The following is a 26250-nucleotide window of genomic DNA, read 5'->3' as shown; positions in this document are numbered from 1 at the left end:
GATGATTTAATACTACCAAAAGTTTTGTAGTATATCTATTTAAACCCTCCATTCAATTCAAAACATGAATGCATTTAGCTGAAACTCGTACACTAACATGGTGGCAGGTACAGAACTTACAGTAAAACAGAACAAAGAATCAATATTTTGGCTCAGGGCCAAATTAAAAAAAAATCCCCCCAAAATCTGGTTACATTAGACCTGAAACAAATTTTGATTTTTTTTGTCAAACTAAAAACTGATTTTTTATATTTTTTTATTTTAAAAGAACAGACCAAAACATTTTGAGTTGATTTGAAACTTTCTGGTTTTCGATTCATTTTCAGTAGACTGAAACATTCAGTTAATTCAATTAAATCCCTGTCCTCATCCCAGGTTGTGTTTTGATTTCAGGTGCTTCTCACTCTTTTTTTTTCTCCCCCTTTTTATTTGATGAATTTGAAAATCAAAACACTGTTTTGAAACATAAGAGTTTAAATGAAACATTTCAAAATGGTTAACACAAAACATACAAACTCATTCCCCCAACTGCCAACTGAAAATATGCACCAAAGTCAGGTCTTCAGTTAATAGCTTCAGTAAAAAAACCAAAGGTTTAGAAAAAAAAATAATCACCCAACTCTGCCTCAGGGACACAAACCCAAGTCTCTCCCCCTCTCAAAGGAATGGCCTCATCTCCCAGCTATCAGCTATGCTGGGGTGGGTGTCTCAATCAGTCCTGTTGAAGCTGCTCCACTTTGTATAAATACCTGAATAGTCACTGGAGCACAGACTGGAGTCCAAGTTTTCCCCTTTCCCAGGTGAGCATCCTAACCACTGGGCTATAGAGTCATTATTTCTCCGACCCAATGAATCCACATCTCCCAGGATCAGGCCCTTGATGATTAAGTACTATAGGTAGTGCTGCTCCCTTTGAGTCAGTACTGTAACTAAGGGCAACATGCTGTTGGAATAACCCCTCATCAGACGATATGTAAAATAATTGCTTTTTTTCCCTTTTCTTTTTAAAATCAAAGCATTAGAAGTATTAACCCCAGTATCTTCCCCAAATTCAAGGTGGTGAATTACAATCCATGTTTCTCAAACTTCCCTTAGTTTTTCAGTTGAGTATTGTCTTCATTTACAGTCTTAAACCAGCTAGGCCTGTGTCCAGTGCTTAGAACAATTCTATCTCAAAGATAATCAATCAGTGATGGGAAATGTGTGACGCATTTTTGGATTGTTCTGAATGAAAGACGATATAAAAAGGTAAATTATCTGCAGGCGAGGTATATATAGGCACCTACAGTATACATTTTCCTTACCTCAGATTGAATTTTTAGCATGACCAGGGAACCCAGGAATGGCCTCAACACTAACACAGAAATAATCATGCTTTGCACTTGTATTGCACTGGAATGAGGTGCATATTAAGTGAGAACCAATTTAATGTAGTCCAAATTTTTGTCTGCTGGGTGGCACATCTTAATAGAGAGAGAGTGTCAGAGTATGAATTTACAAACCACGTGCTCTACCATTTGTGATCATGTGTTCTGTAGTATAAGGTTTCATTGTTACTTAAATTGACTTAAAGGCTACAAAATTTAGAATTTTTTTTTTAAAAAGCAAACCCCAGAATCCTTGTTTATGGGTTCTAGAATACAGGTCTTACTCAATTACCTAAGCAGAAATCAATCTAGATTAGTTTATGGAACAGATTGTTTTTAAAAACAATCACTTAAAACAGAGACAATAAGAACATTAACACCAAATGCTGTAGGATAAATATGTATCAGGCAAAATGCTGTTTGGAGAGTTATCTAATATTTAACATTCCCTAAAAGATCAAGGTAAAGCAACGGCTCTTGGAACATGTTCCCAACAACAGGAACAACAGTCGCAATTCTCAGACTAATTTTTAGACCATTAAAATTTCCCCAAATTAATTTAAAATGCTTCTGAGTGGGGAAATACAACCTTGTGCCTCCACATTTAGGATATATAATGCATTCTGGCATCGCCAGATGCAAATAAATACAGCTCTGTGGTGAAAACAAGTTAATGCAGATGTCTTACTGGATGCAGATGCCATATTCTGAATACCAGACAATGACGACACTGATAGCCCTTTTATTCAGAACTTTATCAGGCAATTAAAAAAAAAAAACCAAACAGTTTTGATGAGGTCTTACCAAATTCTTTAACCAAAGACTGTATTAAAGCTTTGGGTAGCTGGACATAATTGGGGGCAACAAATCCACAGGGACTCCTTCCCCTTCCCTCCCCACTATCAAGACTTGAGCACAAAGGAAGTTTTTATTTCAATTTTATCTGATCCTACTCTTACATTTTAACTGCAGATATCACCGTAACACAGGAGGATCATTCAAACAATATTTATTGGTTTTATCAAACTAAACTGCCTTAAGCCTCACCAAGTTGTACAGAAAATGCAAGAAGATGCCATGACACCATTCGGGATCTGGCAAACTGCACTGTAGGAGTCCTAGATTACTTACCTGATAGCAACATACACACTTTTACCCTCCCCACCCTTTTTTCCCCCTTTTGTTTAAGCTACCTAGTGCCATCACAACTGTCTTAGTTATATGAAAACAGAAATAATACATTAAACACTTCACCTTTCCAAAATGTGTGGCCTTACCCGTATAGAGAATCCTTGCCAATGAGTGGCTTTAGATAATCATATAAGCTGGAGCCTTCTGCTTTGACAATGAGCAAGTAGTGAAACAGTTACTGGCATTTTAGTATTTGCCCATAATTTGAGATCCTTCAAGTTGAAAGGCTCTGTATGAAGTAGGGTGACCAGATGTCCTGATTTTATAGGGACAGTCCCAATATTACAGGCTTCTATAAAAGCCTCATACCAGCCCCACCGCCCCGTCCTGATTTTTCACACTTGCTGTCTGGTCACCTTAGTATGAAGGCAGTCTTCAATTATTATTAAGGGAAAAAGCACCCTGTAAATTTGGTAATGAACATGGCATTCTTAATAGTCCCTGATGGCTCTGCTAGACTTTTAACACTCACCTCTGAATTAATCCTTGCACTAAGGACCCAGTGCAGAAGTTGTATTCAATAAGGAGAAAGGGCTTCTGTGGATTGAGCTCTCAGGTCCACTACATGAATAAACTGATGGGCTAAAGAGTCAGTACTAAAAAGCTTCCTCCCAGTATTTCTGTCACAGCCTTCACCAGTCACTGAGCTTTCCTTGCCAAACATCTGACATAAAATTTATCTTCATTTCATGGAGTGACTCTTCAACCTTATACAGATTCAGTCTTCCAAATACAGACATGGATAGAAAAAGAAATATTACAGGGACTAGTGTGTGTAGGTGCATGCTTTGATTAAGACTATGAAAAGCTCTCTTTTTTATGAGGGATCTAGTGCCATATTTCAATATGGAAAAAAGTAGGGAAAGGGGGAAGATGTTCAGAAGAGAAAAGGTCAGAGAGTATGCATCAAGTTATCCTTAAATACTGTAATATCGCCAAACACTATTCTTGTTAAAGAACTTTTAAAAGGACCCTAAAAATGAATGGGCAAAATCCCTCCTCTCTATTTCAATATATAGTTAGTGTCAGTATGGCTACTTATTTTAAAATGGACAAACAGTGCTTCAATAGCATCAAGGCTTTCGGCAATCAGAACACACACTTTAAGAATGAAAAGTTAGATTCAGAGAATTCTGCAGTAACCCATGGGAGGACTAAACCCTCACAACTCACAGAGTCACATGTCTGTAGGATAAGAGAATCTGCAGATATATTGCAAGGAAGATGGCATAATGGAAAGCAGGTTCACTTTATTAATGCATTCATTAGTTTATTAAATCTACAGTGAGGGTAGGAAGGCAGGGGAGTCCCTCTTGTTAAGTGTTTACCATTCAAGCTTCATTTGTCGTTACAGAGCTCTCCGTTATGAAATTTAGGATTTTAATTGTCTTTTCCAGAATGAGCTTAGGTACTCTCTCTGCCAACATAATCAAATTACACAATTTTATGTTGGCTTTACTCCATTAAACTAACTTTAATGTAAATGTAGCTAACTACATTTGTTTTATGAGTAAAATTAAGTCAGGAAAGAAAAGCTTTTCAAGTTGCTGTCGAATAAGCAATGAAAGTGATAAAGAATGCTATTTAAACTCTGTAGTGTTTGTAAAAACAAGGCCAGCTACCTGCCACAAGTTGTGATTCTGCTCCAGAAGGTCACTATGTGATGATAAATTCATACATAATACATCAGCTATGTATCTGTGCGCACACAGAATCATGTTTTTGTCACAGACATCAGTAGATAAGTTTTACTTTTGTTCTTGTCAGTAATGGAGACGCAACACTGGTAGAGTGGCGTTGGATTATATTCTGCCTTTTGCATCAACAACAGAATTGTTAACTAAGGCTATGCCTGCACTGGCCTGCAATTTGGACTACAGGGGTGTCAACTGCAGAGCACACCAAAGTGATGTGCTGTAACTCCCCCATGTGGACACTAGAGATGCAAATTAAAAGGTTCTTAGTTCACATTAATGTTGTCCTGTTGAGGGACTACAGGAGGGGGTTACAGCACAGCACTTATTCCTATTCACACCACAATAGTATAAACTGTTGGGCAGTGTAGACAGTGTCATTTCCCTTTGCTGGGCCAAATTCTTTACCCAGTAACCCTTGCACAGATCCACTGAAGATATGAGTCCTCCAATGCCCCAGTCGGCTCTCACAACTTGATCCATGTTGCCTCTCTGTACTTGTCACATACTACCTTGCATTCTGACTCAGTGATACCCATCTTGTTCTCAAGGCAACAGCCCCCTTACCTTCCTTCTCTTTGTCCCAGACAGCAAAGGGAACAAGGAGATGAACAAGCGGGAAGAAGAAACTACAGAAACCCTGCTGCCTGCCTGTAGCTTTGCTGGATGTGTTAGTCTCATTGCCCCAGTCCATTTCCTAAGTATGGCCAGCTGAGGCTCATCCACAGTTAGTTTTCCTTCTCAGAACTTTTGCTTGGTGCAAAAATGCAGTCATGAACTGTGCACTGTATATGCAAGGATGAAACAGCACTTCACTGAGACTCTGCTTTCTAAAGGATATATGGAAAGGAATCAAAAGCAACTTCTAGAAGTCCTTGGTTTTTAACTGTATTTATCTGGGTAAACATTATCTTATCAGTGCTGCACTACAAACAATGAAAGCAGAACATACTAGCTACAGCACAGGCACATGCAGAGGTCAGTTTCCCCTCTTTCCAAACATCTACTCTGGTACTGGAATATTTTAAAAAAAAACCACCCATCACACACACAGCCAAGTAACATTCAGTTTCCTTTTGGGACCACAACATATCTCTGCACAAACAACATTTGAGAAAGAAAAATGTATAGAATATTTTGTACAAAGCTTCAACAGTTACTGAAAAAAATACAGTTGTGCAAATGTAATAGATGCTAAACTGGCAATACATGCAGTTTTGAAAGGATTTTTTTTCCGCAAAAACCATGTATTGCACACACAAAAAATCACTTAGCAAAAAGCTACATCACATTAGCCATAAACTACATCACATTAGCCATTAGAATCGCAACAGTCCTGTACCATCAGACAGCCCTAAACAGCAGTAATTAACTACAATTGTGGAACAAGACAGACTAGATAAAGCTACTTAACAATCTCAAACCATTAAGCCAGGACACCAGGTAACAAAATAATTACCTGCAACATCTCTATCTTCAAACGAAGGGAATTATTTAAACCATCAGAGAAAAGGAACTCACGATTAAGGCAGACTCTACATCCATTACCTGCCTTAGCCTCCATCATCTTTGCTTCCCTCCTACTCCAAAGGAGATCTTGCTTCTATTAGAGTTGGGGGAAATTTTTTGGCCGGAACTCTTTTTGGCAATAGAAGCAGATTTGGAAACACCAAGACTTCTTGTGAATTCATGTCAATTTAATCTAATTGTTCATATAAAAAAAACCCCAAAATATTCCTCCCCGGCAAACAAACAAAAAATAAAAATAAAAACATTTTGTTTCTACATGTTCAAAAAAAGTGTTTTGATTTTTTTTAAGATATTGTTTTAAATGTTTTTATTTTATGTTAAAAATATCCAAAATGCTTAAAATGGTCAGAATTGAAACAAAACGTTTCATTTTTGTCAAAACCAAGTATCTAATCCAAAGCAAGCCTTTTTACTTCAACATTTTTGGATAAACGAAATATCAGTTATTTTCCCTGTTCTAGTTTCCAAAGCCAATGGCAACCACTAGGAAGTGCAAGGCTCAGTAGATTTTAGATCCATCATCAAATTGGCCTTTTTCGAGGAGTGTGGGGGAGGGAGGTAGAATAATAAAGAACTTCCCATTCCAACATCCACACTATCATTTTCAGGGCTGGGATGATTTCACATCTCTCTCTACATCCACACCATCCATGATTCGAACTTTCCTCTGCCTCCTCTGGCGTGCTTCTTGGCCATTCTAACTATTTCGACATCCCTCCCTCAATAAGCCTGATACTACCTATATCCACTTTGATAGTGTTATGGTTTGGGCTAAACCTGATTGACACTGAGAGTGTAACCACTGCCCTTTATTTAAGATAGTTGTATGAAGTCATTAAGCTTTTTCATATTATGGGACATCCAACCAATTCACAGGTACATTACCTCTCAAAATGGAACCACATTTAAGCCCGCTGAGGAATTATGCAGGTGAAAGGACATCAGTGTGGATGGGTACTGTTTTAGTTGAAGGGTGCGTGAGAGAGAAGCAGAAGAAAAACAGGACACAGCAAAGAAACAGAAAGCCAAGTTTACCGCCAAGGGGCCGGGGGGGGGGGGGAGTGGGGAGCAAGACCTGGAAAAAAACCTAGAGAGAGCACATTTGTATTAAGTATTGTATTAATCAGAGACCACATACGGGCTTTGGAGGCCAGAGTGCAGAACTGGAGAAGCTAAGGGAGGCAGAGAGGTATGTTGATGAGGCTTTCTGGGACACTGTAGATTTGTCCCACCTCCAGTCAGACAGCCCCTGCACTGTTGAGGAGGATGAAAGGCCCAGGGAAGTAGAGCAGTCAACGGGAGCAGAGGGAAACCTTCCCATAGTTGGGACCCTCCGTCCAGATGGTGTTGGGGTATCCTCTCACACTGAGGTTCCCTCTCCAGAGGAGGGAACTCCAGTCATTGGGAAAAGGCAGGTGTTAGTAATGGGAGATTCAATCATTAGAAACGTAGATAGCTGGGTTTGTGATGACTGGAAGAACTGTATGGTGACTTGCCTGCCTCGTGCGAAGGTTTCGGATCTCTCGAGGCATCTAGATAGACTTATGTGTAGTGCTGGGGAGGACCCGGTGGTCGTGGTACATGTAGGTACCAATGACATAGGAAAGGGTAGGAAAGACTCCTAGAGACCAAATTTAGGCTGCTAGGAAAGAGACTGAAATCCAGGACATCTATGGTGGCATTCTCAGAAATGCTCCCAGTTCCACGTGCAGGGAACTTCAGAGCTTCAGAGTCTCAATGCGTGGATGAGACGATGGTGTAGAGAGGAGGGGTTTAGATTTATTAGGAACTGGGAAAACTTTTGGGAATGGGGAGCCTATACAGGAGGTATGTGTCATTAGAGGAGGTTTTGGAATTAATTGATAAACTTAACAGTAACAAGACACCTGGGCCTGATGGCATTCACCCAAGAGTTCTGAAAGAACTCAAATGTGAAATTGTGGAACTATTAACTAGGGTTTGTAACATGTCCTTTAAATCAGCTTCTGTGCCCAATGACTGGAAGATAGCTAATGTAACGCCAATATTTAAAAAGGGCTCTAGGGGTGATCCCGGCAATTAAGTCTAATGTAAGTACCGGACAAATTAGTTGAAACAATAGTAAAGAATAAAATTGTCAGACACATAGAAGAACATAAAGTGTTGGGCAAAAGTCAACATGGTTTCTGTAAAGGGAAATCATGTCTTACTAATCTATTAGAGTTCTTTGAAGGGGTCAACAAACATGTGGGCAAAGGGGATCCAGTGGATGTAGTGTACTTAGATTTCCAGAAAGCCTTTGACAAGGTCCCTCACCTAAGGCTCTTACGTAAATTAAGTTGTCATGGGATAAGAGGGAAGATCCTTTTAAGGACTGAGAACTGGTTAAAAGACAGGGAACAAAGGGTAGGAATAAATGGTAAATTTTCAGAATGGAGAGGCGTAACTAGTGGTGTTCCCCAAGGGTCAGTTCTAGGACCAATCCGATTAAATTTATTCATAAATGATCTGGAGAAACAGGTAAACAGTGAGGTGGCAAAGTTTGCAGAGGATACTAAACTGCTCAAGATAGTTAAGACCAAAGCAGACTGTGAAAAACTTCAAAAAGATCTCACAAAACTAAGTGATTGGGCAACAAAATGGCAAATGAAATTTAATGTGGATAAATGTAAAGTAAGGCACATTGGAAAAAATAATCCCAACTATACATACAATAGGATGGTAGCTAATTTAGCTACAAGTAATCAGGAAAGAGATCTTGGAGTCATCGTGGATAGTTCTCTAAAGACATCCACGAAGTGTGCAGTGGCAGTCAAAAAAAGCAAACAGGATGTTAGGAATCATTAAAAAAAGGATAGAGAATACGACGGAGACTATCTTATTGCCTTTATATAAATCCATGGTACACGCACATCTTGAATACTGCATCTCAAAAAAGATATACTGGCATTAGAAAAGGTTCAGAGAAGGGTAACTAAAATGATTAGGGGTTTGAAATGGGTCACATATGAGGAGAGATTAAAGAGGCTAGGACTTTTCAGCTTGGAAAGAGGAGACTAAGGGGGGGATATGGTAGAGGTATATAAAATCATGAGTGGTGTGGAAAAAGTGAATAAGGAAAAGTTATTTACTTGTTCCTATAATATGAGAACTAGGGGCCACCAAATGAAATTAATGGGCAGCAGGTTTAAAACAAATAAAAGGAAGTTCTTCTTCACGCAGCGCACAGTTAACCTGTGGAACTCCTTACCTGAGGAGAACTAGATAAATTAATGGAGGTTAAGTCCATTAATGGCTATTAGCCAGGATGGGTAAGGAATGGTGTCCCTAGCCTCTGTTTGTCAGAGGGTGGAGATGGAAGGCAGGAGAGAGATCACTGGATCATTTCCTGTTAGGTTCACTCCCTCTGGGGAACCTGGCATTGGCCACTGTCGGTAGACAGGATACTGGGCTGGATGGACCTTTGGCCTGACCCAGTATGGCCATTCTTATGTTCTTATGCTAGCTGAAAGAAGCTGTGAACTGTGAGCAAGAAAATGCTTATCTGATCCACAGGTTTTTAAACATTCTTTGTAAATAAGCAGGGTTGCATCAAATAAATAACTATAATCATTTTCTCCTTATAATGGAAACAATCTGCAGGACCCTGAAATTTGGCTAACCACACAGGTTGAAAAGGGCTAACAATATAATAAGATCTACTCGTTGTTAGCAGCCATAAACCTGTTTGCTGTATTCAAAGGGAATTTTCTTTTCTGAGTAAAGACAAAAACATGATTCGGGATTGGGCATGTAAATGATTACATATTACTAAATCCTAAATTACTAAATGATTAAATATTACTAAATCAGTTTCGGATCATGTGTGTAAGCTGAAAAGAGACTGTTGACCTACCCGGGTGTCAAGACATCACTCCTCAAACTGGAATAGGAACAACAAGAATGCAAAATCAAGAAAGGAGTTGAAAGCAATATGATTTAGCTTGCCAAGTAATCAGATAATTTCCCAGGGCAATATTTTTAAATGCTAATCTGCAACTATAATCAACTGCTTACAAAATCATTTGATTTCATTTAACTAGATACTCTAATCAGTCTCTTTAATGACCCTGTGTATTTACTGCTGCTCTTTATCATAACCTATTCAGTTTCTTTTCCCTTTATTTACACCTTGACTTGGACTATTAAGAACAGAACAAAATCATCATCTATTGGGTCAGCAACAGACACAAGTCACTTATTCTGACTAGAATGGTAACATTAAAGTGACGTTCTAAACATAATATTTACTCCTATATGGTAGATACCCCCCCATTAAAATTTGGATGTACCTGTGTTCAGAAGTATCCATCTCCTCTATATTCTGCTGTCTGTCCTACTGGTTGTCTTTAGAGTAACACCATTTACCCCAATTATTTTAGCATGGGGACAAAAGATAAACCCATCTGTCACAGTATATTAAGGGTTACAACTTTAGAATAATGTAGTGGACAGTCTGTTTTTGTAAATTTGTACAGTCTATTTAAATATAGATGAATTAGTTTAATTTCTTTCTTTGACAGCACTGATAGTTATAATACTTAGCACTTGCTTTAGCACTTTTAATCTTCAGAGCACTTTGGAAATGTTAAATAACCATTACATTACTCTGTAAGAAGCAATTATTATCACTCCCTATGTTATAGATGGAGAAACAAAGCCAGAGATCTTATGTGACTGAATACTGGCCAAATGGGATTAGAACTGAAGCATAGCAGCACACAGAACTAGGCTGTTCTATTTCAAGGGAAGCATGATCGAGCTAATTCTCTACAATTCAAATAAAATTTCAAAATAAGTTTATTTTAAAAAAGAAAAATGGGGTACTTAAGTTTCATATGCAAGGACAAAGCAAAAATTATCATGGTTAGAAATAGTGAAATAAACTGAGAGAGACTATCTGGGAATCTTAGATAGCTTCTCCAGTGTTTTGTTAGACACGGTTAGTACTTCAAAATGAAAACTTTTGATTCTCAAGTCATTTGAGTTCAAAGAGGAGAAACAACAAGATAATATATTTTAGCAAAATTGTATAAAAATATTGTAATGCAATTCTTTTCTGATGTATCTGCCTGTTCTGAAATTATTTTATTTTCCTCAGTATGCACATGCTCATGCATGTCTATTTTAGGTAGCACCTCAAATAGCATATCATTTGTAAGAAACAAGTGACAGCTTTCAGTTGCACAATACACTAAGACAAAGAATGTCATTAGGGTAGATATTTAAATGACAATGAGTAAGAGTGAAAAACAAATTTCTCTTTAATCCAGGTTCATGTAGTTTATGCTCAAAATGTAATTATGTACAGAACAAGGCAAAGTAAGTTTACAATGAATAAAACATATTTAAATAGGCAATTGGTCCTATTTAACTGCCACAAAAAAAGAAAAAAACCACCAGACCATTATCTTAGTAAATGAATGAGGGACTACATTAGCTCTTTTCGGCAACCCTTCCCCAGCAGGACAACAGGTTCCCTCATTTGCAGGGGTTTTAAGATGAAAAGGAGCGTAAAAATTCACAAAAAATTATTTCCTCATTGAAATCTGTCAAACTTTCTATGTGAACATTAGCAAATCACCCAGAGCTCTAAACTTTCTATGTGAAAATCATCCAGATCTCTAAATTTTAGCTAAATTTACCATTGCACAAGAGTGAAACTGCATTTTTAGATGCTTGTATTGTTTTTGCAAATATTAAAGGCAGTTTACTTCTCAGTGACGACTAACCATTTGCAATGATCAGAATGGTTAAATTCACCCATTTCTGAGTTGGACATGGTATAAAAAAATCCTAAAGTATTTTAGCCCCAATGTGTGTAACTTCTTCGAGTGATGGGATTTTCAACTTCCTCTAAGAAAAAATTTGAAAGGTTTCTTCCCCTGATACCTTCCCAAACTTACCATCGGGTAAAAAAAAACCTGTTTTATAAAGTCCAGATATAGCCATAATTAAGCTTCTACTATCACAAAAGCTTTAGCAAAGCTGTCTCAGCTGCCACTAGTTAATGATTTTCATGTTATTTTCTAAAGCTTTGATGACTTGACTTTGTAGGAGTTTGGCATGTTGGGTGGCTGTGTAGGTGGATGTCTGTATTTGCCAATGAACAGCTCTACAAACTTCAAGAGTTTTAATAGAACAGCCCCATAAGACTGCAAGTTATACTAGCAGAACAGGGATCAGGGACACAAAGGACCAGATTAGCAGAGATGCAGTATCCGATTCTCCCCCAACCTCTGTCCCCCTTGAACTCTAGATTCACCAGGACACTGCAAAACTATCAGGCACAGAAGAAGAGTCTGTTGCAAAGGATCACTTAAAATCCCTATTATTATTAAAAAACACCAACATCAACACCACGCACCCAGAAAGAAACCTGTGCCTGTGCCTAGAGGCCTAACCAAAGAGATGCTCCTAAATCATGAACAATCAAATGTCTTTAACTTTTATGGGCAGTTGCAGGATTAATACAAAATTCATTTTGATCATCAGAATTATGCCAACTCCTCTTTGGCACTGGTTTCTCTCACCGAAGGTTTTACTATCACTGACTCAGACCTACTTATGTGCTCCAAAGCTGAAGTCCTATTGTTTGTTGCTCATTTATGTGCCCCAACCTTTCCCAAGAGGCATTTGGGAAAGCAAGGGCATTTGGCTGATACTTCTGGTTTTCTTTAACATTCATTCCTCTATTTCATTGCTATTCTCACTTTACATTCTTCTACTCTGCAATTCCCCATCAAACTTCCATCATCTGCCTTTAGTAAGCCTAGATTTTCCATCATACTTCTGCTCCCCACTGTCCCAACAATGCTGGATCTCTTTATTAAATAAATGACATTAATAAAGCTGGGAACACAACTGGAGCTATTAGATGTGAATCATAGGCAATCTATGTCAATTATAACCCGTAAAGGAATGACTCTGACTTCCCTTCCATATTTATAAATTAGTCTGTTTCACAACAGCAAATAAGGCACTCTAAGCTTTGCATTTCTAAGTGATCACCACATTTTTCTGATACACAAAGGCAATGAATATTTGCTAGCAACATCAGTAAAAATTAGGCAAAGGCCAAATATATGAAGCAAGCTGAAGTGAACTTTGATCTTCTGCATCCCTCCCATGTGATATATGACTTTCAGTTTAACTAATCAAAAATCCATTCACACAGATTGAAATGATTTTCAATTACTTAAGAATCTACGCAACATTGGCTGTGTCTCAGAAAGGAAAACATAGCCTATAATCACAGCAAATTGAAAGAAGTGTGGAGTATTAGTTTGAGTGCATGACTAGGAGCCTGGAATGTCTGCTTTTCTTTCCTCTCACTCAGATTACCTTTGTGGCCTTGGGCAAGTCACTTTGCAAATGGGAATGGAGGGAGAAAAGGTAAGTGGAGACACAATAATGTACATACTCCTAGGAGAGTTAAAGCAAGGCTGAAAAAAGCCTGTTTGTATTTGTTTAAAGAAAACTGATATTGGAATATTCCCATAGACATACTTAGTCTTGGCTTTTGCTGTCTTTTGGCAAATGTGATGCATTACTGTAAATATCTTCTTAATTTTTTCAATACTGAATATAAAATTTGTTGCTTGTCATCTCATGTTTTACATCATGCTCTGCTACATAAAAGGCACTTGAAGTTATTTTGCGTATCATTTTAGCTTTGATAAGTCACTGAGAACATTTTGCTTTCCAATCTCTCCCTTATTTACTGCCTTTCATAATAAATGTACATGCATACCAATTCAATAATGTCTGTCCAGCTCTTTGTCATTTAGAGACACTCGCTACAAATACATATATATGTATTCTTAGTTGCCCCGGATTTGCTATCGGATACCAAACTGAGTACTAAATCATTGTTTTCCTATCACTTTACCCTCCTCCCCAAATGCACCGAATGTTAATTCTGTTGCTTCATAAATAAAAGATTGTTCATTGTCAAAAAAGCACCTTAGTACTTGCCTTCTGAAAGCAAGAAAGATGTGTAGTCATGTTGTTTTAAAAATGACAGTATCAAGCATTTTATACCCAAGATTAGACCTATCACATCATTGTTATAATTTTGAGACAAATACCATCTAGATGTTACATATCTATTAAAATGAAATCCATCATTCTAGCAGAGGAATTAATTTAATTTAATATGGTATCAACTTTTATGCATCACGCCAGAACATACATTGCACTTCCTTTGGTGCCTGAACAAATTAGACATGCACAGAGCCATGTTACTTTCCATAATATAATAGAACACCAATAAAACTGATGATGTATTCAAATGTATCAGAACACAATGATTGCCATATCGATAGCAAAATCATTAGGAGGAAGTATTTTTCAAAACAAGAATTGTAGAGTGAACCCAGATATATTGTAGAAAAACCTTTATTTATGGTAAATAGAATAAAGCCCCTGAATCGCTTTAGTGCATTGCAATTCTAGTTATAAGCCAACTCAGCAAGGTACTTAAATATGCACCTGGCTTTAAGCACCACATAGTCTCATTGCTTTCAGTCTGGGTCATAGCAACATGCAAACAAAGTGAAGCTGATCTGTTAAAAAAAAAAAAAAGACTTTATTATGGGCCAGATCCAAAGTCCATTGACTAATATGGGTCTTGTCCATTGGCTTCAATTTCCTTTGGATGAGGCCCTGTAAGAACTCCATACTGTAAGACCCCCAATTCTGTACCCAGATGCATTAGTTTAACCCACATTGAATCTGCACAAGAGTCTCTGGTCTAGAAAGTCTAGTTGCAGAATTAGGGCCTTAGACTATAAACTTTGGTACCTATTATTTCAAATCAGCCTCCGCCTGTAGCAGCATAGCATATTAATATTAACTTAGTTTCCCATGGAATTTATGTACAAAACCTTTCTACGCTACACTTCGAATAAATGTTTAAATGTCCAAATTTCAGCATTTTAGCTAGACACATCAATGTAAAAGTATTAAGATGATGAGGCAATGTGTTTACTCTGAAGACAATTGGAAAACACCATTATGATGGTAGGATGATGTTGCTACACAAATCCTATTTATGCGTTGTCTATAATTCTGGTAGATTTATGATCCAGAAGTCACACTGGATGTCAGACCATGTTAAGATGACCCTGAATGTGGTCTGTCTCTTTCTAATGTACAAAGAACTAGATAAGCATCAATTGATATTTCCCTTCCCAACTAACAACTACAACATTAAGTTGAACATGTTCATGTTTACCACTACACATGACTGTGCATTAAATTATACCTCATATTACTTTGGAATTTAACTAACTAATCAAAAGCCAAACTGTGTATAAGGTATGCAATAGCCATAGAGTTGCTACCAGAATTATTATTATTATTAAACGATAGTACTCATGTTTGACAGACTCATCCCAAACTTTAAAGGGTATTAAAATGGTGTATGTCTGAGGCTGATGCAACATTATGACAATATCAAGCACACAAACACATCACAATTCAATAAATGTTAAAACATCTTTTGGTTATTATCTTGTTATTTTTCCCATCTTATTTTATTTTTTAATCCTGATAGCTCTTGGAAACTTTTCCTGTGCCTTATTCCAGATTTCAGGTGAAAACCCCTCTGTGGAGCAAGGATAATTTGGCTATGTTCACTGGTCACCAGGTGTTAAAATTTGATTCCTATTAAGAAGAAAGGGCATTTTCTCTGCAGCGATGCTCCCCCAACTGGCAATGTCAGCAGATCAACATTTAAATTCTGTGCACAAACATCCTTCTGCATGTCAGAGGAAAAGTCATCAGCCCCTCTTACTTAGTTGTAACTATAACTCATGCAACAAACGTGTCTGATTTCACCTTCTAGCTTATTTTAACAGCTTCATAATTTTGACACCTTTTAAAGTGTATTATGTGATATTTACATATTTTATGTGGCAAATAAATTTGAAAATACATGTAATGCTAATGATGTCTATGATTCTTTTATTTCACTGTACTTACTGCATTGCTATTTAATGAACTAAACTCATTTTTGACCAAGTAAGGGTGGGATGGAGGCCTCTAATGAAAGAGGATGACTTTGCAGTTCACACTGCGAGTGCTACACATGCACACACACACACACACACTTTGGAATCCTGTAGCTTCAAATATCTGAAGTAACAGTAGCTTTATATATTGCAGTATTCTATTTGTTTAAGAGAGCCCAAATTGTCAGCCAATTATTTTTCTGAAGTAAATTAGTTTTAAAACTTTCAAAATTAAACAGGTTATACCTGAATATATTCTATAGGCCATCTTAAAAAGCAAACACAAAAGACCACACAGCATCTTTTGCTTCTCAACTGCTTCGCCAAGTTCAGAGAGTATTTGGCCCTTTAACAGAACTGTTGCTCACAGAACACTGATTTCATGAGTTTCTATTTAGCGGCTCTTCTAGAAATAGTAAAAGAGGTTATATGTTTATGGAATGAATATTCAGTGTTTATGAATTTTCCCTGATCAAATACCCAGGAACAACATAACTAGCAGATAGTAAAATCTATCGTGCATCATCTTGTGGAGAAGTTCATAGAGATCCTGGAAAGAAGTGAGAAGAAAACTTCATTAGCCATTTTTAACTCAGTGGATGATTCTGGTTTAAGAGACTCAGAGGGGAAGAAGATACTTTACTGTTTTCCTCTTCCACATCTTTCCTCGGTTTTGTTGTTTTTGCCAAGGCTACAGCTGTTGATCAATTCACTAGGAGCTGACCGCTGCTAAGTCATTTGAATCACAGGTGGATTACTCAAAGTGCATGTGGTAAAGACATTCTCCGAGGTGCCATCTACCCTTTGCCCATGAATCAGTAACACCCAAAAGGAGGAGCTGAGAAATTCTGTCTGCATTACATCTGCCAGTCAGGCATGTAGCAGCTAAACACATTGTCAGGAAGCAGGGCTTCTCCCCAACTTTCCAAGCATACACTGCCCTGTCCAGTTTCCTTTAAATAGGTTTACCATCCAAACTTAAGCAAAAAACAAAATTATTCAGCTCACCCTTCTCAGCCAATCCTTATTCAGCCAGTTCTGCTCTCCACCAGATCCATTACTATTCTGAAACAGAGGTCTGGGACAACCTTCCTGAACATTTACTCCAGGACCCCACCACAAGAGCTAGCTCCACTTCTCTGTGGTGCTTTTCCCCAGGAACAGCCTGTCCAATCACTCTTCCTCTTCCCACCTTGACAGACCTTTATAACCCCAGGTGTAGCCCTGCCCCCTTTAATTGATTAAACTGGTCCCACCTGCTCTGACACATGGACACTGGGTCTAGTTTACTCACAAGGACCAGCTACCTATGACACACACCCATAGCCTATACTGGGGTTGCCCAGTCAGAGATATCTATTTGTGCACAGGAGCCCAGGGCCCCTTTGGGAGTTTAACACTCAGTTCTGCTAGGCCACAAATTGATCAGATATGCAAGCTTTTCAGGCAGACTGCAACTGACCTGCTTTTCCCAACTCCCACCCTGCAGAACCTCAAGCACATGAGTTAACAAGAATATCCCTGTGGATTTTAAAGCCATCTGAAGTGCTGATCCATAGACAGAAAAAGTAACTGTGCCAATCAATTGCTCTTCTCTCCCTTCTAGAATTACTTTTCCTCTGTTTACAGTAACCTTTTGCTTAAACAAAAACACCCTTTTCCATTTGTCACCATTTTACTTTGCTGCTAGAGCTACCACTGAGGCAAAAGCTATTTACTGACTTGTGTTTACTTTTAGATCCATACTCAGCACTGTTCTGTACCAGTGGTATCAGCAGGATTGTGCTTATGCCTAGAAACACTGCTATGTATCAGCAGCCATGTGCCCCATTTATCAGAGAGTGTTCACTAGTCAGGCAGGCCTATCAAGTCACTTAACATTTGATTGATGACACCCACATATCCTCTCCCTGACCCGCACCTGCAAAACCCTCCCTCTCTGGAGGAGGTGCAAAACTCTGAGTCCATTATGTGCTAGAAGACATCTTAGGAGAGTCCTAAAAACAAATCTAAAGAGTCATTGGTCTTCCCTCTTCAAACAGTGAAAGACGGGAAAACACTGAAAAACAGACATGTTATACAATAAGAAAACTGGCATTTTAATTTATCTAGTATTTTGTTTTGTGTTACAACACAAGGTTTAACACACACAAAATCAGAAATGTGTTGTATCCAGACACTGCAACATATCCTTCCTTCCAGGCAGTACTATGTAAGAGAGGGAGGGCATGCACCCTCTAAAGTTAAATGTAGCTCCACTTGCATTACAGGATGGAGGCATACAGAAAAACTGATACGGTTAACTCCTCTCACCTCCTACAGAAAAGCATTTGGGCTGAGAAATTCAGCCTTTTATCTAGGCTGCACTGACTTCCCCATTTTGGGGTAACAAAGGTTCATGCTTTGCGTTTCTATTTTCAATATTATTTTTTGCCATATGGGCAACAAAACCTAAACTATCAGCCAACTGTGCCCCAGCCTTGCAGAGCTGTGTTACCCCTGTCCTCCCAATGCACCAACTCCTAGTGTTAATTAGTCTCTCACATTATCCTGATCATGTATGTTCCCCCATTCTCCCTCTTCCAATGGTGGCTTCCCTCCTGCTCTCCTAATGGGTGCCAATTCCCTGGCCTCCTGCTAGTACCTTCCCCTCTTGCTTTCTATACTCAGTGTTATCAATCCTCACCTGGCGGTGACTGCTGCCTTTCCTATTGCTTCCCACCTCAGTGGTGCCTCTGACTCACCCCTCTTGCCCTCTCCCTTCCATTGGCTGGCTTCCCTGCTGATCATCAGCTCTCACCTCCATTTAACCTGCCCTTTTAGCGATATCAGTGCAAAAAGGTATTAACATTCCATTTAGCTTCAATAGCAAATGTTTCTGGAAAGTCATAAATCTAAATTTCAAAGTACTTAATTCTGTACAGTTTGCATGCACGTGAGAAAGGAGAGACAGCATGAGTGTGTTATGTAATTGGCAGGGAGCAATGTGAGAGAAGAGAAAGCAAAATATTTTGTAAAGAATCTATTTGGTATCCTAAAAATAGAGAAAAGACCACTACCTGCACTTGCAAATCCAAAAATAACTAGAGCTTTTAGTAGGAATATACAAATTTGACCACCACAGACTCTTTGACAGTAACAAAAGAAGCCATCTTCTACAAGATCCCTCTCTTCCCTGATTTATATTACAGAGTATGTTGCATGTTATAATTTACAACCAGAAGTCCCCAGGATTTAAGGCAGACCCATAAGGATGCTATGAAGTTCAGCCAGAAGACCCAGCTTGACTTTGTAGGTGATATACCTCCACTTTGCTGATTTAGTTGCCCACAGTGATAAGGGAGTTCCTCCTTTGTTTTTGGTAGCATGTAGATCTTGGTAGAGAATTAAACTGGAAACACTCCCTTGGAGTTACTGAGAACAGTAAAATACCTTTTCATGGACCATCACAGAAGGTGAAATTCTCCCCTATGCTGAAGGCCAGCACAAGGCCTACACGCAACTTCCATCTCACTGAAGGCCTATTTTGATAGCTGAAGTGATGCAAGGCCTTTTACATGCTCTCTGCACAAGAGTCTATTTCAATCAGAAGGAGCAAATAATGAAGTTAGTTAATTAGTTCATGAAGAAAGGATTTATGGTACTTTAAATAGCTCATTATCCCTAAATAATGGGATGAATTCAGACTTTGCTGCTATCTGTGAACAACTTGTGCAGGGCCAGCTCTAGGTTTTTTGCTGCCCCAAGCAAGGAAAAAAAAAAAACAACCCTGCCGGAATGCCGCCCTGGAATTGTGCTGCCCCAAGCACGTGCTTGCTTTGCTGGTGCCTAGAGCCAGTCCTGAATTTATGTTCTCAGGTGTATGGTATCAGTATATCTCACATTAAATTACATCCTTGTATTTGCTCTGGGTACAGAACATATACGGTGGATTTTTTTAAAGGCATACACGGGAATTAGGCCCTCAACTCTCATTGACTTTCCATAGCTGCTGAAAGCCTAACTCTCCTGTGTGCCTTTGAAAATCTTTCCCAGAAGGATTTTAGGTTCAGTATTTTGACTTATACCACTAAACTTGTTCATGTACAAGATGCACTGTTTTTCCTGATGTTGTTTGTTCTGTGGCAGCTTAAGGTACATTCTTCTAATGATAATTTAATAGTCTTTTAAATTGCCATGCATGTTAGCAAGTGCATAAAGCTATGCTGTCACCTGAGTAAAATCCGATGCAGCTGTGTCTCAATCTAAGTTTGCTACAGTTATTCAAAAAGCAAAATTTCAAACAAAAATATGAATTCTGATCTTATGTGTATTTTTCCCTCACACTCGAAAAACTCTGTAACAAATGAAACTGGATGATCTGAGAAAGAAAGAAAGAAAGAAAAGCTTTACACTCCAAGCAAGCATGAAAAAATTTCATCTCAAAAAGTATCTCTTAAATTTTAGCATTTGGGGGGAAAATAGGCAGGGGTAGAACTGAATTGCCCACAATAATACTGTACATTTGAATATCACTGTACATCACATATCTAAAGAAAAATCTATTTTGAAATCTACAATTTCTGACTTCTCTAATGTACCACAATCAGAGCACATCTCTACCTATTCAAGTCCACTGACACACACCAGAATCCATTATGCCACAGTGGGATATGACTTAAGACAGGGATGTTTCAGAGATAATAGTTAAAGTCAACTCTTCTGAACAACCACTTGTAAATTTTATATTATTACATCTGCTACAGCCATTCTGTGAAATAGGTCTTCATGTCTGTGTGTTCCTTTAATCCACCAAGTCATGCTCTTAATTTCAGTTTGTTACTATTCACAGATGTCTGGCCTCACTCTAAGGACAGTCTTCTCCCTTGTGTGTTTCACTTTTAAAAGTATGGATTTTTCAAGTCACAGATACGGTATATGGTAAGGGAGTAGGCTAGGATACAGTTCAATTTTATTCCTTCACCTAGATATTCACATTCACTCTCAGCAATGAGAGGAAAAACAGAAAAAAAATTACACAGCTCTATCGTACTATGATTATGAGCAGCACAGAAACACCAAAACAAACAAACAAAAGCTAAATAGGCAAATGAACAGGAAATCTACACAGAAATATCAATTACCAGCTATTTCAGTTTTATTTATTTTACTTTGAACTACTCTGTCTCTCTAAACATGAGGTGAATAAGGAGTGAGTGGGTAGAATATAGTCAGTTATTTCTGTGATGAACAACACTGTATCAAACAACATTCTTTGGTGTGGATACACACAGATAAAGGTATCAAATTGTTATGTTATATAACAGATGAGGGAGGGAGACAGCATTATGTTCACAATGGAGGAGTACATGAGGCAATAAACAGCTTTTAAGAGCAATTACATGCAGAAGCTATGCCAAGGTGTTTGATAACCACAAAAGCTGTTTATTGCAAATACACTCAGTTCCATAAATATTATTCTGATTACATGAAAAGACAAAACACATTCTACAAACTGCAATATTATAAGACTTGACTCATAACGGTTTGAAAGTTCTATGCTGTTGCCTTCTCAGCCTTTCCCCTGACGTCATTTAGGGGCCTTGGCTCTGAAACTTTGAAACTTTGCAGCTGCTGAACATGCCAACTACATGTGAAGAAAAATGCAGCTCCAGTACTTTTAAACACATTATGTACCTCACATTATCCAGTGAAATTTCACTGGAATACCAGAACATGAAAAGAACTATCACAGACTGCCCCAGAATAGCAGCTGGAGTAGAAAGTCATCATAAAAGCAAAGTCAGTAATTTTTTCAAGGGCTAATTCTAAACAGTGAATATTGTGGGTAAAAAGTAAATATTTATTGAAGGAGTGGCCTTTGTGGAAAAGGATCAATGCCATCAGATCTACACAACACTGCTTAAAATATGTTGCTTTCGGCATAGTACATGCAGTGCAGCCAACGCACTATAATGGAGCTTTCAGTACTACTCTGCATCAGCAGACCTAGCACAGCGACTCATTTAAGCAGCCTTAGTGGAAGAGGTAGATTTTCAGATAGGGATTTTAGCACTGATACTTGAATTGCCTTCAGTAGGAGTCATGCTGCTACAGTCCTATGCAATTCTGAAAGTGTATCCCACTCTGTCAGCAAAGATTTCAGTGGTACTTGTGAGAGAACAACGTGATTTTTCTGTTATGTTTGGCTAAAATCCTTCACTTTTCAGTACAATATATTGCATTCTTACCACTTGTATAGAATCTCTGGCTCCTGGCTATAGTTAAAAATAAATAAATAAATAAAATCACACATTAAGAATATTTTTAATCCCTCAAAATTCAAGATTTTAATTTGCTTTAATGCCCTCTCTTTTAATTAGAATGCTGCTAATTCTGTAGGCAGTCTTACCAATCACTTTAACCTCCTTTTAATTTGTTGTCTAGAAAATTATAACCCTTCATTAAGTTTGGGAGACACAGCATTACAATTGTGATATAGCAGTCCCCATTTTATTAACATTCTACTTAATGAATTCAGAGCTTCAAGCACATCTCAGTGGTAATGTATGTACTTGCAAGGTACCATTTTTTTTTAAGCACACAAGAATTTAGCAATAGCCTATTTATGAAAGCACACATTTAATTGTGCATGCCACACACCCGAGAAATTGCTGATTCTCTTGAAATCAGTGTTGAAACAAATGCACGCACTTCAGTTAACTATTTATGCACTAATTATAATTATAGCAGCATCCCTTTGATACCAAGCCACCAGACTGGTGTTACTAAAACTAAACAGGTATTTACAAAAGATTACTTAATCGTAGAAAGTCTTGATCGTAACCTTTTTACACATTTGTGCAGTAAAACTTTGGAACATGCTGAGATTAATTTTCACATACCATGCAGGTTTCCCTTAGGGATCCAACATCATTTCAGTTCTTCTTCACATATTGTAGTTAATTCCCTAGAGAAACCTTATGTTTAGGTGAAAAGTTTGCAACACAACTAGAAACTGTTACAAAAGAAACATTTTATGCTACCTATAAATATGTTGTGGTTTTTTTAATTCCCTTTGTGTCACCTTGTAGCTGTTGTTGATAATGGTCATCTCCAACTCCATATATATATATATATATATATATATATATAATGTTGTCTATTCAGTTTTAATTAATATTTGTCTCTTTAAAATGCAACTGTAAAAATACTTAACTGAAATCAATGCAAAAAGGCAACATATCCTGTTAGGCCGGCATACCCATGTTGGCCATTTGCTTTAGGGGATGACATTTGTAATTATATCAAATCAAGACCAATTGTATTGCTAGACATAGTACCACCTTTTGCCGAAGCATATTTAGTCCAAAGCACAAAAATATACTGAGAATAGTTCCTCTAAGACTTAAGTCTTAGAGTGATTCTACTACTGTAACAGAGAGAGAGAGAGAGAGAGAGAGAGAGCACATTGTATTGAATTGAGCAAGTGAATCAGTTGTGTTCACTAATTTACATGTCAAAATTTCAACTAGCAATCAGCACATAGCTAGCTGATTACCAGCTGAAAGCTTTGGTTGAGTGTTCTTCCACTTTTTTCATAGGGTATGCTGAAAGAGACCTGCAGTGATGATGGGGAGAAAATTATACTTAAACTTTGAATTTGACAAGGCTAACTTAAATTGCTGAATTTGGCCAATTTGCAGCTGCTTATACAATGCCAACACGCCAGGAACAGTGCAATCAGTTCTAGGTACCATATATTAAAAAACTATATTGATAAACTGGAGGGAGTGCAGAGATGGCAACACAGACCCCTGGTCATTTGGAATGACCAGTTGCAGGGGAGAGTCAGGACTACACTGAGTTAAGTAACAACTAAGGTACACATAATTAAAAGGTATTAAATACCAGGAAAGGGAAATTATTTGATATCTGGGGTGTTCACTAGAACTAGGATAATAGGATAAAACCCATTGTAAAAGGAAAAGTTAGGCTGAATATCAGTAAAAATCATTCTATAGAATACCCAATCACTGTTAGGATAATTTGTCGCGGAAAGGTTTCAGAGTAGCAGCTGTGTTAGTCTGTATCTGCAAAAAGAACAGGAGTACTTGTGGCACCTTAGAGACTAACAAATGTATTTGAGCATAAGCTTTCATGGGCTACAGCTCACTTCATCGGATGCATGCATTGGAAAATACAGTAGGAAGATGTATATATACACAGAGAACATGAAACAATGGGTGTTACCATACACACTCTAATGAGACTGATCAGTTAAGATCTGTTATGGAAAGTGACAGAAATTCCCACCCTTGAGACTTAAAATGACACTGGACAAATCATTCTTCAGGGAATAATCCTCCATTAGATGGGGGATAAAGTGAGTGATCTGATTGCACTTTTCTATTAATCTATTTTACGTAATATGTTACCATCAAACTGTATCCCCAAAACCACACTGTATTAAATAGTGTGGCAGACTACCATCACACAGTCATGAGACAGGACGGCCAAGAGCACAAGGCATGATGGTTACTATTGTTAATATCAACTATAATTATTCCTATTAAAAAAGTAGTCATAAACTGCTCAAATTCACTTTGCAACGTCCAGGAAAAATCAATTCTACACTAAGTCTGTGAAGAGAATTTTAATCCATGCTTGGACTCTAGCCACAAAATTTCAACCCATAACTACACTCATTTGCATAACATTTCCTTATGTGTTGTATTCTATTCACCCTCCTTTTGTTTGACTACCACAAATTCGAGACTCAACCAAAATCCATTATTTCCTTTATTATTTTATTTTACAGGAATGGGGAAAACAACAGGTCTAAGCATATTCCTCCTTGAGAATCAAAATGCTAGTTCTTTTCAGCAGTCGTCTCAACAAGACATCAAACACAAAAACACCAGAGACCCACTCTGTACCCCAAATAGGCTTTTCTCTAAATACTTTTAAAAAAACACATTGACTTTGAGTATAGCAATATGTAGGGACTGCCAGTTGAGGAAGAACAGGAATGAAAAGAAGCCATAACTCAACTATTCTAAGGTAACGGAAGCAAAAAAAAAAAAAAATTACAAATAAAACTGCTTATATTCATGTAACTTGTTTGGCAACAGCAGTATACCATAAGGAAAGCTGCTATAATTCATAACAGCATCTTGTAATAAAACAGCTTTATGCATCCCTCTCAAACAGTTTAGTGCTCAAATCTCATCAGATGGCTGAGTAAGCATTACACTTTGGGACAGTAAATCTCTGTTTCCAATATGGTCTACATTCACAGATATGTACTGTAGTATTCATTCTATGATACTTCCAGCTAAGTACTTTTAAAGAAAGAGTAGCCGTAGATTTAAATATCTGGATGCTATTTTTTCTATTTCAGTAACCTAGACTGACAAGGATTTAGGGGTCAGAGTGGACAAAAAACTGAACGTGATCTCCCACTGCAATGCTGTGGCAAAAAGTGTTAATGTAATCCTCAGATTTATAAACAGAGAAGTAGTGAGTAGAAGTAGGTAGATGTTTGCACATAGCATTGGTGAGATGGATACTAAAATATTGCATACAATTTTGGTGAATACATTTTAGAGAGGATGTTTAAAATTAGACAGGGTGCAGAAAAGAGGCACAAAATTATCTGAGGGCTGGACAAAATGACTCACAGTGAGACAAACAGAGCTTGATTTGTTTAACTTTTCAAAAAGAAGACAGATTATAGTGGGTAAATATCTTCTCGGGGAGAAAATACCAGGCCCCCAAAAGCTTTTTAATCTATTGGAGAAAGGCTAGAAGCTAAATGCAGAAAAATTCAAATAGGAAAAAAGGCACAAATTCTTAACAGGGTGAGGGTGATTAATCATGGGAATAACTATGAAGCCAAGTGATGGATTCTCCATCTCGTCATGGTTTCAAATCGAGACTTGATGCCTTTCTGGAAGATATGCTATAGCTAAGCAAGCTATTGGACTCAATACAGGGATAACTGGGTGAAATGTAATGGCCTGTAATTCAGATTAGATTAACTAATGGTTCCTTTTGGCCCACTATGAATACAGTTTGTTTTAAAAGTAAACCAAAGAATGTCTAAAGATAACCTGGCACCGAGGAACCAAGATGCTCCTCCAAAAAGCAAACAAAATATGGACTAATTCTGTTTGTTTGAATAAACAGGTCTGCATTTGTGAACTTGACTTTAGGGGCTTGATTCAACAAGAGGAATTTTTAAATGAGTCACACTAAACACACTGAAATGTATAGGGAAATTTAAATGGTAGGAAGAGATTTTATGAGAGTTTTTCATACGTTCTTCTTACAAAAGAAACCATGTTTTGTTCTGTTTTTTGGCATGCACTGCCCCCTCCCAAATGTGGCTCCCAAAGAATGTAAATCAATTTCAGGAGAATTTATTTAAGTATACATCAGCAAAGCAAAGCA

At 37.8% G+C, this 26250-nt stretch overlaps 1 protein-coding gene across 20 annotated transcripts in view; it reads right to left on the bottom strand.

Annotated features, from left to right (window-relative positions):
- TENM2 (teneurin transmembrane protein 2) overlaps nt 1–26250 on the bottom strand; it is a 1520094-nt gene that overhangs the window by 745095 nt on the left and 748749 nt on the right. The window contains exon 1 of one of the 20 annotated variants that reach the window (XM_039484048.1): nt 16825–16981. The exons of the other annotated variants lie outside the window; for them this stretch is intronic. The gene's annotated coding sequence lies outside the window, so the exon portion shown is untranslated. Of the gene's footprint in view, nt 1–16824; nt 16982–26250 lie in introns of those variants that run through there. 20 annotated transcript variants of the gene reach the window in all.

The sequence above is a fragment of the Mauremys reevesii genome, linkage group 8 (assembly GCF_016161935.1).
Source record: "Mauremys reevesii isolate NIE-2019 linkage group 8, ASM1616193v1, whole genome shotgun sequence".
Taxonomy (NCBI): domain Eukaryota; kingdom Metazoa; phylum Chordata; order Testudines; family Geoemydidae; genus Mauremys; species Mauremys reevesii.
The sequence above is the reverse complement of the archived record's forward strand: the minus strand, read 5'-3'. Positions and strand labels throughout refer to the sequence as shown.